This window comes from Corvus brachyrhynchos, unplaced genomic scaffold (genome assembly GCF_000691975.1).
Source record: "Corvus brachyrhynchos isolate BGI_N302 unplaced genomic scaffold, ASM69197v1 scaffold467, whole genome shotgun sequence".
NCBI classification, from domain to species: domain Eukaryota; kingdom Metazoa; phylum Chordata; class Aves; order Passeriformes; family Corvidae; genus Corvus; species Corvus brachyrhynchos.
Window position 1 is genome coordinate 2,822,936 of NW_008239309.1, and position 15,795 is coordinate 2,838,730.

The 15,795-nt window shown below is 39.2% G+C and overlaps 1 long non-coding RNA gene across 4 annotated transcripts in view; it reads right to left on the bottom strand.

The window, feature by feature from the left end:
* LOC108448288 overlaps nucleotides 1–15,789 on the bottom strand; it is a 41,548-nt gene extending 25,759 nt beyond the window's left edge. The window contains exons 1-4 of one of the 4 annotated variants that reach the window (XR_001864137.1): nucleotides 15,118–15,789; nucleotides 4,558–4,687; nucleotides 3,450–3,526; nucleotides 2,839–2,914 (exon numbers count right to left, since the gene is read on the bottom strand). This is a non-coding gene — a long non-coding RNA (uncharacterized LOC108448288). Of the gene's footprint in view, nucleotides 1–2,838; nucleotides 2,915–3,449; nucleotides 3,527–4,557; nucleotides 8,621–15,117 lie in introns of those variants that run through there. The other 3 variants (XR_001864136.1, XR_001864135.1, XR_001864134.1) reach the window with 3 other exon arrangements.
* Between the last annotated feature and the right edge of the window lie 6 nt (nucleotides 15,790–15,795).

Below are 15,795 nucleotides of genomic sequence, written 5' to 3' on the forward strand. Positions count from 1 at the left end.
AGCACTTCCAAAAATCATACTGCTATTCAAGTGGACAAAGAATTCCAAAGCCTTATTTCTCTTTAGTGAAAGGCAGTAACTGCAATGTACATTACCATACTGAATCATATTAACCCTTGTAGGTACCTAGACACATGAAATTAGCTATTTGCCTCAGTTTTATGACTGCCGGTCAATGTACCAAAAAAATCCAAAAAAACAAACCAAAACAAGCAAAAAAAACACCCCAACAACTTTCGAGGGGCAAATGTTCAAAAAAAAGAAAGAATTTAGAAAGATATAAAAAATACTATAAAAAAATAATTAATTAAACACAGTTTTTTTAGATTGAAGAATACTTGAAAGCAGATGAAGGGTTCTTCATGCATACTTTTTGCTTCTTATTTTAGAAGAAGAAAAACTACTTTCAGAACAAATAGTCTAGTGAAACAACTAAATAAATCCTTGCAGCAAACTTAACATTTATTTTTATCTTTTTTGACTCACCAATGGAGTTTCATAAACATTTTCAAAAGAAAATATTTCAGGAAGGTAGTTTTTTGTGTGTTTGTTGCACTTTTTTACAAGAACATGTTCTAAAGCATAGTTGAAGCCTGTTGGTATTCACCGGAAAATTAAGCAACCTTGGAAATGTGTAGAACATTACAAGAAGGAAGATCTAAAGTATAAGGATGTTTGCTACTATAGGATTTCACTTGAAACATGAGATTTAAACCTTTTCCTCTTCATTAGATCTGTGCATATTGCTTTTCAAATGGATCTGCAGATAACTGCACCACCAGTACAAATCCCTGGCTGGAGCTGCTATGAAAGACAAGAAGTCTGTTGGAATGATTTTACTAATTTTATGTTCTTGGATGAGTAAAAGACATTACAAGTGTTAAAGCAGAGTAGCCACTAAGACTACAGTTGAGACATGATTAATTTTTCCCTCCCTGTCACCTGTGCTAGTCTGTCACCTTTCTCTCTGACCTGTTTCTACTCTCATTTCCTCAGCACTCTGTGGACCAAATTCATATTAGTGACATCAGTGATGCTGAGATCAGAAATTGGCTCCTTGCCTTTTTTTTCCCCTTGCTCTCCCTTTAATTTGCCTTTCCCTGTGCTTCTCTTCAAAGATGCTTTGCTGTAGCTCTCAGTGCTTTGCAGGTATCCTTGACTACAGCTGACTTTCCCATTCTCTGGCCAGCTGGAGCAGGTCTGGATATAATCCAGATCAAAAGCAGGTGGCTAATCAGCAAGAGAGCAACTTGTTGGCACAAAACAGAAGTGACTCAGTCACTACTGGGTCCCCTCTTTCCAGTCTTAAATTTGGCCAAAAAGTAGTTGTGGGTGGTGGATCTTGAAGACAGTGAATTATGAATCATATCACAAAAAAAAAACCCAAACTCCACAACCACAAAATGGCTCTTTTGGAACTGAACAGTCACAGATACCCAGCCAGCATCCAGCTACACGGCAAACCAGAAAGGCCCAATACTGCAGCACACTTGTTATGTGCTTTTTGGAGATGGCGCCAAAATAACTTTGTAATGCAAAAATCTATGATTGGATGGATAGCAGACCTTCTACGGTATTAGAAAGAAAACTGCAAAGTATTTTAACAAACCTTTAAAGATAGTAATTGCACAATAATGTAACTGTTGTGTGAGATTTTTAATATATAACCCATCTAGAGTAGGTTCTAGGAACAAACAAAGCTGCCATGTGCACAGTGACTTGAATATGTTTACAAAGCCCTGCTTGTATTTGAAATCGAAGTACATCCTCCTACAAACACTTCCACTTCGTGAAGATACTCAGCAAATCATTACAAGGGTAAGATAAGTCACTATTTATTTTCACTCTATTCTTGGACAACTTGTTTTCTAAAAAATTTTTACTAAATAGAATCCAAATTTAAAACTACAAGTCTTTAAACTCAGCTGTCAAAATTCTTGTTGACAGTGGTTGTTTTACAGAATGCCTTCGCAATATCCCTCTTCCTCCCATCAAGTGATTAATGCAAGTCATTGAGCCGTAAGAGGAAATACACTATATCAACACAGATTCAACATTCCTTCCAGCTAGATCACTGGATAAAGAGTTGACCTCTATGTGGTGTCCATATATCTGCCACTAATTTATTCTTTCTTTCAGGGAAATTGCATGCTGTCCTCATGCTTTCAAAGTGGGGATTATCTAACTTGCAAGAATTTAGGTGCTTGGCCAAAGTACATTTGCAGCACAAGAATACTGCTCTCAACAATGTCATTGCAGACGTAAGGAAACACTGGGGGAGAAAATGCACCACCATGGCATGCTTAGCTAGAAATTCTATCATCACGTGTTAACATGGCTCCGTATGCCAGGACTACATATTAAGAAAGCCAGTGGTAGGGATCTGAACAGCAGTATTGGTACAGTTTACTCAATTTAGCTTCCAATACAATTTAATGCTGCTTTCTTTAAGCAGAATTTCTCAGGACAAGAAAATATGGTAGCTATGTGCAGCATAGTTCCATAATGTTTTGGCAGCAATTTACTTGCTGTTATCTGAATTAAAAATAAAAGAATTTCCAAAGAGGTACAAACCCAGATCACACGTGTACTTTCAGAAACAATACAGTAGGAAAGGTTCCATCTATGATATTTCAAGTACCATCTGCACTAACATCTTTACCAATTCTTGAAACCAGCACTTTGATTTTCCAGAGGGCCTCTGGCAAAGCCTGGCCATCAAATACAAACCTCAATATAACTGCAGACCTCCATTCCTAAACTGATTGTATGGTGTGTTGCAGGGCTTGTGGTAACTATCACAATCACAATCCTTTAAACAACAAATTTTCTACTCACCAGTGTCTCCTAATAGCCAGGCTGTTTCTTGAGTAAAATTACACAACAATGTAATCCTTGGTTGAATAAGCCATGCCTGGAAAAAAGCACTTTCATCATGACTGAAATTTGAGATCTCTGAAGGTGGATTGCCTTAACCCTCAATTCAGCCTCTCCACAATTGCAGCAGCATTAAGGCACTTGTTTCTTAAATAGGTATAACACTCCTTTAACCGTAACAAAAATTAATAGTGTACCTGAGCCATGGTAGCATGATAAAAATGGTACTTGTTTACGATCTCTACTGAGTCTTTTTTATCCCTAAGATCATCCTCTAACCAACTACAATCATAATTGCTTCTGTGCGAGGTTGTGTTGGTTGCTTATTCAGGAGGCTCCAAGTACACCTATCAGATGAAACAAAGCATAGAATTCGTTTTGACATTACATGCCAGCTATGAGAAAAACCTGCAGCAGCCATGAGGAGGCAAAAGAACTGGCTCAGTCAAATGGGCTTTCCACTAACTGCCAGGAACCTCCATTTCACATTCCCTGGCCTGAATTTTTTCCCATAAATTAGTTTTAACTTGATTTGTTTCTTATTCCCGTTATGACTTTTCTCTTATTCTTACCTTCTCTTGTGCTTCCTCAGCTTCCCCCTCATGTAAGAAAAAAGCCATTTTTCTTCTAGGCAGACCATGCATACCAGCTAGGAACACAGATGCAAGTCATCAGGTTTCATGTGTATTTTAAGGCAGATTTACAAAAAACAAACAAACAAAAACAGGGACAAAGCCCCACAAAACAACAAAAAAATCCCCACTTGAACCCACAGGAACTAGGTATAAGAAAGAGAATGGGTATTTAGAAGGAGCAATATTTTGGGGGGGATCCTTCATTCTTCAAAATGGCCAAAATTTTGCCTGTTTAACGGGTGATGTACAGGAAGCAAGGAATAGCAATGGATACATCACTGACACTGATAATGGAGCCTCATCTCTAGATTTGCCAGAGTAATACATTTTCACATCTTGTCAATGTTATTCTCTGTGGATGCTGACTATGTACAAGTGAAACCCACAGTCTCCAGTGTATTTGACTTATTCTTCAACAGTCCATGAGTTTTTGCTAACTGGGCCGGCTGCTATTGCCCTTGCACATGGTCCAACTCCTTTATTTAAAAAGTCTATGCTGAGTCACAGATTTTGTAGAAAAACTTCCCAGGCAACAAGACTAGCTAGAGTCTGTCCCACTAGCCAATCAGCTTCTAAGTGGACAATTTCTATTTAACTTTTGGGATGGTTTCTGAATCTAACATGTTGCTGGTGCTTTTAGGGTTAACCTTCCAGTTTGGATCTGCCCTGTGCAAGGATTTGTGCCACACCTTTGCTCTCAGGGGTTCTTCCGGAAAGTCCTCCCTCTGTGTAGTGGCTTCAGAAACAGACATGCCTGTGCAATCTCTATTTAGACTGCTCTGAACGTAGCTCATTCCTGGATTCTAAATGCAGCCTGTTCAGTCTCTCACAAGTGAAAAAAACAACTTTTTGCCCAAGCAAAGTAGGAAGCAAATTAGCAGATTATCTGCTTTATTTGGAATAAGACAGCAATAATCAGTTGTTTCAGCAATCTATACAACCTGAAGAGTTAGTTTTACTTCCTATTTGCATAACCTTGGCTTCTGAGGAAAGAGTTGGAGGGATGCAAGGCAGAAGCAGGAGCAAACAGGATCAATAAAAGTACTGAGTTCTTTTCTTCTCCTGGTTGTCCTACACCATGGCAGAAGGAGCAAGCTTAGCCTCTTGTAAGTCCTCCTGACAGAGGACAGGTAGGGCGATGGCTGACTATAGTGGGAGTAATGTGGGAAGAAGAGCTGAAAGAAGGAGAGAGACAGAACTCTAATCATTACTTCAAAACAATTTTCCTGTTACCTGAACCATTATCACCTCTTCCACAAACAAGAAACTTTATGATAATAAATTCCAATTTATCAATTAACCCAATTTATCAATAATGCCCCTAATAATTTTCTAATGACAAAAAAAGTAGCTTGGTTTGTTTACAGTGGTGCAGGATAACGAATGCTTTGCTAGAGATTTCCACATGTTTCATACCTGTTTCAGGCTTATGCAACTGCATCTCCAATTAAACTGTTGTTAGCTTGGGGATTGTTTTGTCATTATATCCCCTACATGTAGGGCTATATTAGCATGTTTTTTTGAAATTGATTGTATTTCTTTCCTTGTCCCTGGGGTTTTCTTACACAGCACTCCAGTACGTGTTTCCAGTTAACTTTTAAATGTCACTTTATTTGGTCACTGTGGGGATGGCTGTCTTATTACTCTTCTATCTCAGTCTGCTTGCACCTATCCATTCACAATTTGTTTCCTTCCTTGTTAATTATTCTTAATGCATCCAGTCTTGGAGGTGCAGCAGCAGAATGCAGGTTCTCTGCATTTTTTTAAAGCCTCCTGAGCAAGTTTAATACAATTATGCACGTGTGCTGCTTACCAATCTGTACACCACACATACTAACACTCATGAACCTAAATGTCAACCTACACTTATACCCAGGCATACCACACTGACAGCTTGCTTTGCTTGATAATTTTTATCACAGTACTGGGCCTGGTGAAAAGGCAGATGGCAGTCAAGGGCAAAAGGTGCACAGCCATAGTCCTTAATGTTACTGTTAGCACACATTAGAATGCATGGAGGCAATAGTGAGGCAGAGGATTGTACCCCTGACATGCTTAGAAAAATCCATTTGCCCTGATAAATAGGAAGCAAATACAATGGGCCAATAAATAATACAGGAAACAACTGACAAAATTATAAGCATTATGGACAATATAATAATAACAACATATCAACCTAGTGTCATCACCCAGATTATTAATATCAGGCTCTTTGTAACTAAGGAGTGGAAGCTTACCTAGCTCATTGGCTTCCATGGAGTGGAATCACATTGCCTTTCAAAGCTTCTAATCAGAGATAACCCATTTAAATGCACCCCTTTATATTTACTGAAATTAGCAAGTGCACTAGAGTTAAGTCTCTATTAGACAAATACCTCTCCAGCACAAATCCACAGTTACATGATGGCTTATTTTCCTTGATACTTTCATCTTTTATCCTGGACAAATGAACTCTGAGCTATTAAACTTATCTACTTTCTTCCAGATACCAGTATGTTAAGATTTAGTTGCATCTTTCTCCTCGTTGTCTAGTATTAATACTCTACAAGTACACTTTAAGACACTTTATGACACCTCTGCAACTAGGTAGATAACAAGTGATGACAACTTTTTCCCAGATTCCCACTCCCTGCTGCAGGGATTAACCTGACAGTTGTTTTGCTCTATTTTGTTATTGCTCTAAGCAAGTCATTCTATACAAACCTTATTGTGGAAAAAGTCCTCATTAATTTTGCAGAAAAGTCCCAGGTTTTTTTAGTAAGTTGTAAATTTTCAGAAATTTAGAATGGTTGGTTAACTGCATGTGTTTTATACACTCTAGAGGAAGTGAAAGGAGGAAAACAATTTCTGTTTTGTGACAGTTGATAACACAAATATTTGAAAACCATTGTTAAGTTCTGTGTGACCGGCTTCTAACTCCTCTGAGTATCTTCTCATCAGAAATGGGTTATTTTAACACTGTTCGAAAGTTCTGCTCCTTTAGTTACAAAAAGCATTAAAAAAAATCAAGTTTATAACCCCACTAACAGTTCTTCATTAAAATATAATTCTGATTATTCTCTGTTTTAGGAAAAGAATTGAAGACCATTAGGTTACATACATCTACATTTGAGACAGTTAGAGGCTTTCAGACTGATAAAGCCTTTTAAAAGTAAAAAAAAAAAAACCAAAAAAAAAAACCAATCAATCAGGTGCACCAGAACACGTTTTGATTGTGATAACAGTTTCACACATATATTATATTCCACCTGTGCATTAAAGAGTGCATGGCAAGAGATATAGGGCTCTGACTCATAAGCATTGCAGCAAACTGCTGCAGCAGTTGAAGACATTACTAACACACAGACCATTCTGCCTTCTGCCAGCCAGGACAATGGAGTGTCCCATGATGTAAAATCTCTTTCAGCAGGCTGTACTTTCTCTTCATGGAAAGTGTCAGGTGACTTTGTGAAGTTGGCAGTAACAGAGTCTCCATATCCATAGACATCTACAAAGCCCCACAGCAAAAACCACTCTGTGGTTTTGGCTTAAGAAGCAGTGCCATGTCCACACCTCAGCTATCACAGGTCAAACTGGAACAGCACCATCAAACTTAGACCTGGTAGTTTACTCTCCGCAAACAGCTCAGAATCTAATGGGCCAATTCCAGGAAAATGTTTTATGATTTATGGGAGAGGAAGCCTAGCCATGGGGTAATGTCCTATTAAAATATTTTATTTCAAACTACTGAAATTTGTGTCAGAGCTGTAATGAGAGGAGCACTATTTGAGCCTAGTAGAACCTTGAATAGTTTAGTAATTTTTCATAGGAGGTCTCTAGCAAAGCTGGTGAGAATAATCTGTGCTGAGCCTCACAATTTCATCTACCGACAGACTTTTTTCCTGTATTTATACCTAAGTTTCTGAAAGTATGAACATTTTCCAAGCTATATAGTATGTAGTTACAGCTGTTCTGAGAACTTTCTTTGCCAGAGGCTAACTATCTCTTAGCTGTCTCAGCTAACTTACCATTTATTGCACAAGACAAACTGGACAGTAAGTATCATTATCACTTATCCTACCCAGAAGCTGTCAAGCACTTGATTGTGAGTTAACTCACGTACATGATTCAGGTAGATTAAAACATCATGTATTAAAACAATGCTCCATAACTGCTGCTAAGTTTAACATGTACAGGATGGCAAAGGCCAAACAGCCTCTAGCTCACAGACAGCAGGCAAAGTCACTGCTACAATGAACACAAAACCCTTGCAACGTAAGTAGCAGAATTTACATGTAATACAGTACAAAACATGTAAAAAGGCTGAACAACTCATTAGGGTTTCTAAAAGGAACACAGGTATTTTCTTAACACAGAAATGTTCCTGGCTAAGACAGACTATGTGAATTCACAATTTTTTCACAAAATTATTTATCCGTTTTATGATATCCCATTTATGACTGGATGACTCTTTCTGGAATCACCTGTTTTGTTGGATTAAAAGTTGCCTTCACCCATCACATTTCTTGTGAAAAATGGAATTCTCTGTAACATGTCAAAAACACAGCCTGCAGCAGCATTACTTTGCCAAAATGCAATGGGTTGGCTCATATCATAGAATGGTCTGGATTGCAATGAGCCTTAAAGATGATCTAGTTCCAACCCCTACTATGGGCAGCACCACCTTTCACTAGACCAGGTCGCTTAGAGTTCCATCCAAACTCACCTTGAACACTTCCAGGGATGGGACGTCGACAGCTACTGTGGGCAACCTGTTCTGACGCCTCACTAGCCTCACAGGAAAATAATTTCTTCCTAGTATCTAACCTAAACCTCCTGTCTTTCAGTTGGAAACCATTCCCCCTTAGCCTGTCACTACCTGTCCTTCTGAAACGTCTCTCTGCATCTTTCTTGCAGGCTCCCTTCAGGTACCGGAAGGCTGCAATGAGGTCACTTCAAAACCTTCTCTTCTCCAGACTGAACAAACCCAATTCTCTCAGCCCTTCCCAACAGGAGAGATGTTCCACCCCTCTATCATCTTGGTGGCTTCCTCTGGACTCACTCCAACAGGTCCATGTCCTTCCTGTGCTGGGACCACCTGCAGCACTGCAGGTGAGGTCTCACCAGAGCAGAGGGGCAGGGCTCCTCCCTGCTGGCTGCGCGCTGCTTTGGATGCAGCCCAGGACACGTTTGGCTCTCTGGGCTGTGAGTGCCCATGGCTGGGTCATGTTCACCACACCCAATTTACATTACCAGTCAAAATTAACCCGATTTATCTGTGTTAAAGAGTGGTCATATGAATTGCTGTGTCAGCAGATCACTAGAAGCAGTGACTAACACAACAGTGGCAGAAAGCTGACATCTACTTCTTCCATTGGCACTGCTGAATGGCCTGTCCTGTACACCATTCCACAATGAAGGATTTATTTTTAAGATCTTTTAGCTTTAAGATCTGTTTAGCTTTAAACAGAAGCAAACTATTCTTATGTCCTAACCAGAGTGTGAACACTAAATTAGAAAAAGTCTGCATATTGACAAGGCCAGCTGAATTCAAAACTCCACATTTTAAATTGCATATCTTCCTTCTTGAGTAGCTGTATTCCATGTTCATGCATCTGATTTAGTAAGGAAGAAGTATAAATTGAAAATAAAAATACCTCCTATAACAGTTAGCAATGAGCTCATAGGGGAGCACAGAGAGAACACCCTTAAGGCTTTATCTTGTGATTACTCTGCAAGTTGAGTAGCAGCAGAGATAGCTCCAATTTATCCAGGTATTCGATAGCCTCTAGAAAAACTTACGCATCCCAGATCTGCTATTTGCCTTTGGTACTTCTGATCAAATTGTGTAACTGAGCAGAGAGCAGTCACCCACCTAGGAAAACTGTGTTAGGGTACCCAATAAAATTGCCCTTGCACACTGAGAACATATTTAACAAAATACTGAAACAATCCTCTCTTAACAGACCATTTCCCTCCCCATTTTACTGTTGTTTTCCCTTATCATCATACTCACCAGGTTGATTTTTGATAAAATACATTTTTGAGATAAGAAGGCTAATGAGACATTCCAGGACTTGTCTCAAATGTTACACATTTGGGTAGGAGAGAATCTTAACATATTCTGCTACTTCATATACATACTTCAATACAGTGCACTGACTTATAAAATTTACCAGTATGTTCTAATTGTATTCAGTTGCTATTGTATTATGTGAAAACAGATACCATGACTGAGAAGTTGCAAACATATTCTACTGCTTAAGAATTTAAAAAAAAATATTGATATAACACGTGCCTTGCTTGTGGATTCACAACCTTATAATCAGAAAACTAAGGACATATGAAACAGACAACAGGACCCCGGAAAAATACTGTGAAAACAACAAAAAAAATCGCTACATTTTCTCTTTGGAGAATGAGAAGTAAAGTTACTTTTTTTTTTTGTCTGTGCTCTTTATTTTCCTGGTTGCCAGGACAAGAATATCCCCTTTCATATGATGAAGTTAAGTATGAGAAAAAACACATATTTAGGGAGGATGAAAGTCCTGTTAAAGTCATGCCAAATTCAGCTTTACTTAGATTCTACTGTCTTAAATATGCTTGTATCTGGGCAAAACCAAGTCCATTGTTCAAGAAGAGGAGAAAGTAGCCATAATTGGCTCTCAAACATTGTTTAAACAGTGAGCAGTAGCTTACACAAAGAAGTATTTTTTACATAATGTAATTCCACTGTGAGTAACACTGGCTTAAACAGCACTGATGAAGGAAAAAAACATTCTGGAAGAAAACATAAAGCAAATGAAAAAAATTAGGTAACTGTAAAAAGGAAGGTGAAAAGTGCAAAGATAAACACTTGTGAGAAAAAAGAGAGGAACACAACTCAAACTTGATTGGAGGAACGAAAAGTGCATGGAGGAGAAAAAAACAAGTTACGGGAAATTCTACTAATTGAACAGATGTAAGATTTCCCTGGTATGCAGCTGTGATTTATACAGAACTTTCAGTGCAAGTCACGCTTTTCAAAGGCCGACAATATTCACTGCCTAAACAGACTTCCTTTCTAACCTAACAGCATATTCCAACCTAGAACATATATTACATGTATGTAATATATGCCATTCTTTGAATAGTGGCTTGACTTGACTCTTAGTTGAAGAAAAAACCCATTGTCCTTGATACTTGCTTTTCACTTGGACTAAACTGAATCAGCATAGTCTTTGTAATCATACAGCAAAGAAATTATTTTTCCCGATCTCATCTATTCAAAGTTCTACAGTGGTAGTTTTCTTTATGTATTCTGACACTGCCCAGTAATTAGCATGATTCTAAAAAGGAACACCAGAATAAGTTAATCATGAGAGATTTTACCTGCATCTTGTACTCAAGAGGCAAACTCAGAGAATGTTTAAAGATGGGCAAATTCACATTTGTCATAGGAGCGCTATTAACCACAGGAAGAACAGCAAAATGGATTCTTTAAGAAATCAGGCTTCGGTTGAGAATTCTGGGTTTGCTCCACTGAACAAAAGACGTTTGACCGCTTCCAGAAGGCTGTGCAACAGGCCAGGAAGAGCCAGAACTAGAAAACAAATCATCTTACTACATGCACACATGAAGATAACGGGATGCCAGAACAACAACAGGTCAACACCCAGGAATGAATGCCTAATAACTGAGGACACATCAGAGTACCAGAGAGATCTATTCTGGGCATGGCTCTCTTTAATAGTCTTTTAAATTTCTTCAGTAATGAGTATGTTTACAAAATCTGCAGCTGACACAAAGCTAGTGGGATTTGGAGAGCACTTCAGAAGAGAGGATTGGAACTGAAATGGATGTTGAGAAATTGCAGAGGCTCAGAAACTATTAAGATAAAATTCAACAAAATCAGGTGTAGAGTGTTACTCTTGTAAAAACATACACACAAAACTGGGACTATTTGCTTGGGAAGTACAATGGCAGCCTGAAAAGAACAAAGGGAGAAAGAGGTAACACCACCATGTACTTCCCCTCTTCCATAAAACATGACAGTAAACTAAACTCCAGAACTTTAGAGACCACAAAATGAATAGAACAGTAACACATTATCTCTGCAAGCCAGCTCACCTTTCTCACATACCAGCTTTATCATGGAATGTATTTAGAAAGGCTCTTTTGACCAAGGAGATTGTTATTACCCTCTGTTTAGCCTTGAAAAGATCTCACCTGAATATTGTCTTTTCAACATCACACTCACAAAAACACCTTGAGAGTTTAGAGCAAATGAAGCTACTTTGAAACAGGCTCTATCTTTTAAACCTGTGAATGCAGATGGATGAGCATGTCTCCATAAAAAAGAGGCTAAGGGAAAAGGGGCATGAGTACCAAGCACATTCATAAAAGTTGTATTTGAACATAAGTTTTACTTTTAAATTAAGTAGTAATTAACTCTTCCACAAGAGAAGGAAAAGCTCAAACCAGCTCCAATTGACTTTGTTCTCAATCATACCAGGCTGAGACACACTCCACATACAACAATAGAGTATGGTACACTAATTTCGTTACATACTGGAGAACAACAGATGGTTAAAGAGTAACCTTCCCCCCTGGATTCACCTACTTCAGGGAATGCATTGTTCCCATTTAACAGACAGGTCATGAGAAGACCACTGGACATCACCAGCCTCCTTGCTCAAGAAGGATCCCCTGGGGCATGGTACTCAGAATTTCGTCTAGACTGCTTTTGAGTACTCCAGGGAAGGAAACTCCACAGCTGTTATGGGCAACCTGCTCCAGTGCTCAATTAGTAGAGAACTTCATGTTCAGGTGGATCTTCCTGTGTTCCAGCTTCTGCCCATTACTCAGCATTACTAGAGAAGAGCTTAGCTCCATCCTCATGACGTCCACCTGTCAGATACTCAGATACTTATACATATTGATGTGATCCTCTCACAGTCTTCTCCAGACTGAATAGGCCCTGTCCTTTAGCCTTTTCTCGTAACTGGGATGCTCCAGCCCCACCTTTGCTGCCCTCCACTGGACATGTTCCAGGAGCTCCAAGTCTCTCTTGTCCTGAGGAGCCCAGAATTGAACACATTGTTGAATTTCAGACGGATCCTCTCTGCTCACCTCTCCAACCTGCTGAAGTCCTTCTGAAGGTCTGCACAGCCCTCTGGGATATCGGCCACTTCTTCCAGCTTTGTGTCGTCAGTGAACATCACTGAGGAGGTATATGCCCCTTCATCCAAATCACTGATGAACTAGTTAAACCATACCAGACCAGTACTGAACCCTTGGGAACACCACTAGAGACAGGCCTCCCTGTGCCACTGATTACAACCGTCTGGGATCTGTGGTTCAAGCTCAGGAAGCGTGGGCTGGATGAGCAGACAGCGAGGTGCCAGTTCTCACTGCACCTCACTGTCCGCTCCTCCAGCTCATGCTTCCTGAGCTTGCCTACAAGGATATCACTAGAGACAGCGTCAAAACTCTTGCTCTAAGTCCAGCAAAACGTCCACTGCTCTTCCCTCATCCACCCAGGTAGTTGTCTCAGCACAGAGGGCAATCACGTTGGTTAAATATTGTGACTACCCTTTATCATCTTCTCGTCTATCACGTGTGTGGACACGGCCTCCAGGATGAAACATTTCATCACCTTTTCAGGGGTTGAGACTGACTAGCCTGTAGCTCCCTGGGTCCTCCTTCTGGCCTGCTTAGAAGACCAGGGTGGTACTTGCTTTTCTCCAGTATTCTGGCAACTTTCCTGACTGCCATGACCTTTCAAAGATCTGAGAGGGGCCTAGCAATCATGTCTTCCTTCAGCACTCATGGGCGTATCCCATCAGAGCGCATGGAGTTGTGGATGGCAAGTTCACTTCTTTATGATTTCCCTGGACACATGAAAAAACACTTTTCTTCTGTTTTGGTTTTTATGCAGAAGCCTGATCATAAAGCCATCTTGGAATGTTCTAGCTTTAGCCTTTTTTCACTGGCCACCCAGGCTAAAGCAGCTGGATTCTTCTACGAACTGGCTGAGATATTAAAAAATAATTTTTTTGCTATTTCTGTTGCAGTGAGTGCAATTGTCTCTGGCAAACAATTGGTAGCAAACACAGAAATAGCATCACTAACTGTTCCAGCAGGGGTTTCAAGGTGGTAATGGTGAGGTTGCTGTAAATAACTGCAACTCCCTGATGGTAATGATCTCCTTTTGGTAGAAGTGTCCCTGCAAGAGTTCCACTGATACATTAGTTTCTAAACAGACTTATTATGTTGGTATCATTCTTCATATAAATCAGCTTTAGCTCTACAACAACGTATGTAGCTAGTCAAAGACATACCTCTTCTTGTAGTGGTACCTTATCTAGTTCGAGAATTTTACGTGCCATTTTACCATTACTGGCTGCATCCACACCATTAATTCAAGTTAAGGGGCCTCATCTTTTCTTCCTTTTGCTATGTTAGATAAAAAAATAGGGGAAAAACAAATTTATACTATAGTGTGTGATTATTCATCATGTTCACATATCCATTATGCACAAAGCTTCAGCTACTTGAATCTCACATAGGGAAGCCTTACTCACCCTTCCAATTAAGATTTTTTGTATCAGTTGAACATGCCTCCCTTGACAAAAAACCCCCATGTTTCCCATCCCCTTAGTACAAGTTACAATGAGATTCAATGGTACTTCATCAAAACACAAGAAGAAAAAGCCTTCAGACTGACACCAGCAACAGGCATGTTCACGCTCTCGCAAAATGAAATCGGTTGCTGCAACCTTCCCAAAATAAATATAATCATTAACTAAATATAGCTGCTTCTATCCCAGAGTCATGAGAACCCTTTTTTCTTTTGCCTGAAAGATCAACTTTATATTTCTCTTTTCTGTATGCTTTCTAACAAAAAGAATGGCTTGACCTGGTTTAGAATGGTTTGAGTGCAGCTGAATCCAACAAACAGTTGAGCCATCTTGAAAGAAAACTTCCCCTCCATTACTTAATGTTTGTTTTCCCTTCTGCAGAGAGAAAAGGCAAACAGTCCTCAGATATACGCTGGGGAATGGACAAGGAAAAACAAACCACAAACGCAAATGACTGCTTAATGAGAGTTTCAGTATTAAGAAAAGCATATTAAGAAGAAGAAAAAAAAAAAAAGAGATAATAAAAAAGGATCTCTTTACCACTTTCATTTCCATTAGCATAATTTTCCAAGAATGTTAACTACATTCTTTTATCTCTTAGACACCAGTTCGCAGCTTAAGACAAAGCTAAAACCAAAGCTATAAATTACAAGTGGATCAAAAGATTTACATGATGACATAAGTTATTTTGTATATAAAGATTTGAATGTTTCAATTTCTTTGAATTTGTTCTCAAGTAAATATTTTTCACTGACAACAGTGAACTGAAAATACAGCCTTTTAAACTTTTTACTTTATTGATACTTAGTGTTGTCCAGTTAGCACTGATCCTTACACACTTATCTTTCGGCATTCTGGTCATTTACATAAAAAAAAAAAGATGAAGCTAACGACTACATTGGAAAACTACAGGAACAGTAGTAATTAGCATCATATTGCCAGCACTGTAAATTGATGATTGAACAATAAAAAGCACTCCAAGCTAAACACCACGTAAACAATACCTGTCACTTAAAGACTACAAGGTGCTCCCAGCACTGCTTCAGGTCTTTAACTGCTCCACCTGACCACAGAAGAGGAACTTCACGTTAAACTCAGTCACCTGAGCATCTGTAGTAGCTACTGATTTTACTTAGGTTCCTATGAACATTCTTACCCCACAGTAAAAAGTGAAATTTACAGTAGGAGATATACTACTTTCAAAATGGCAAATGCCGCCCATGTGACATGATCTTAGAAAATGTAACTACATGTAACACCATGTACGGTAGTCTGGCTGTTTTTTTTTTTGTCTCTACAACTCGCGTTCAAGAAAAAAATCCCCTCAGACTGGCGGGCCCATTATTTTAATAAAGTACTTAGTCGCCTGTTACACGAACAGGTATAGCTTGTACAAAAAACATGAGAACTCTGCGGCCCCTGCAAACCAGGTAAACCACCTAATGCATCAAAAAAAAAAAAAAAAAAAAAAAAAAACCAACCCAACAGAAAAACCCCACAAACAAAAAACCAACCCAAAAAACGGCAGCAGCACATGGAACAAGAAAGCGTACTTCCAAACCAGCTGTAAAAAATCTACTCCAAGGGAAGCAAGTGTTGCAAGCAAGACGGAAGAAACGTAACTGCACTGTTTTCCCTCCCTATCCCTCAGAAACAAGAGATCCACCGCGGCTCTTCACCCG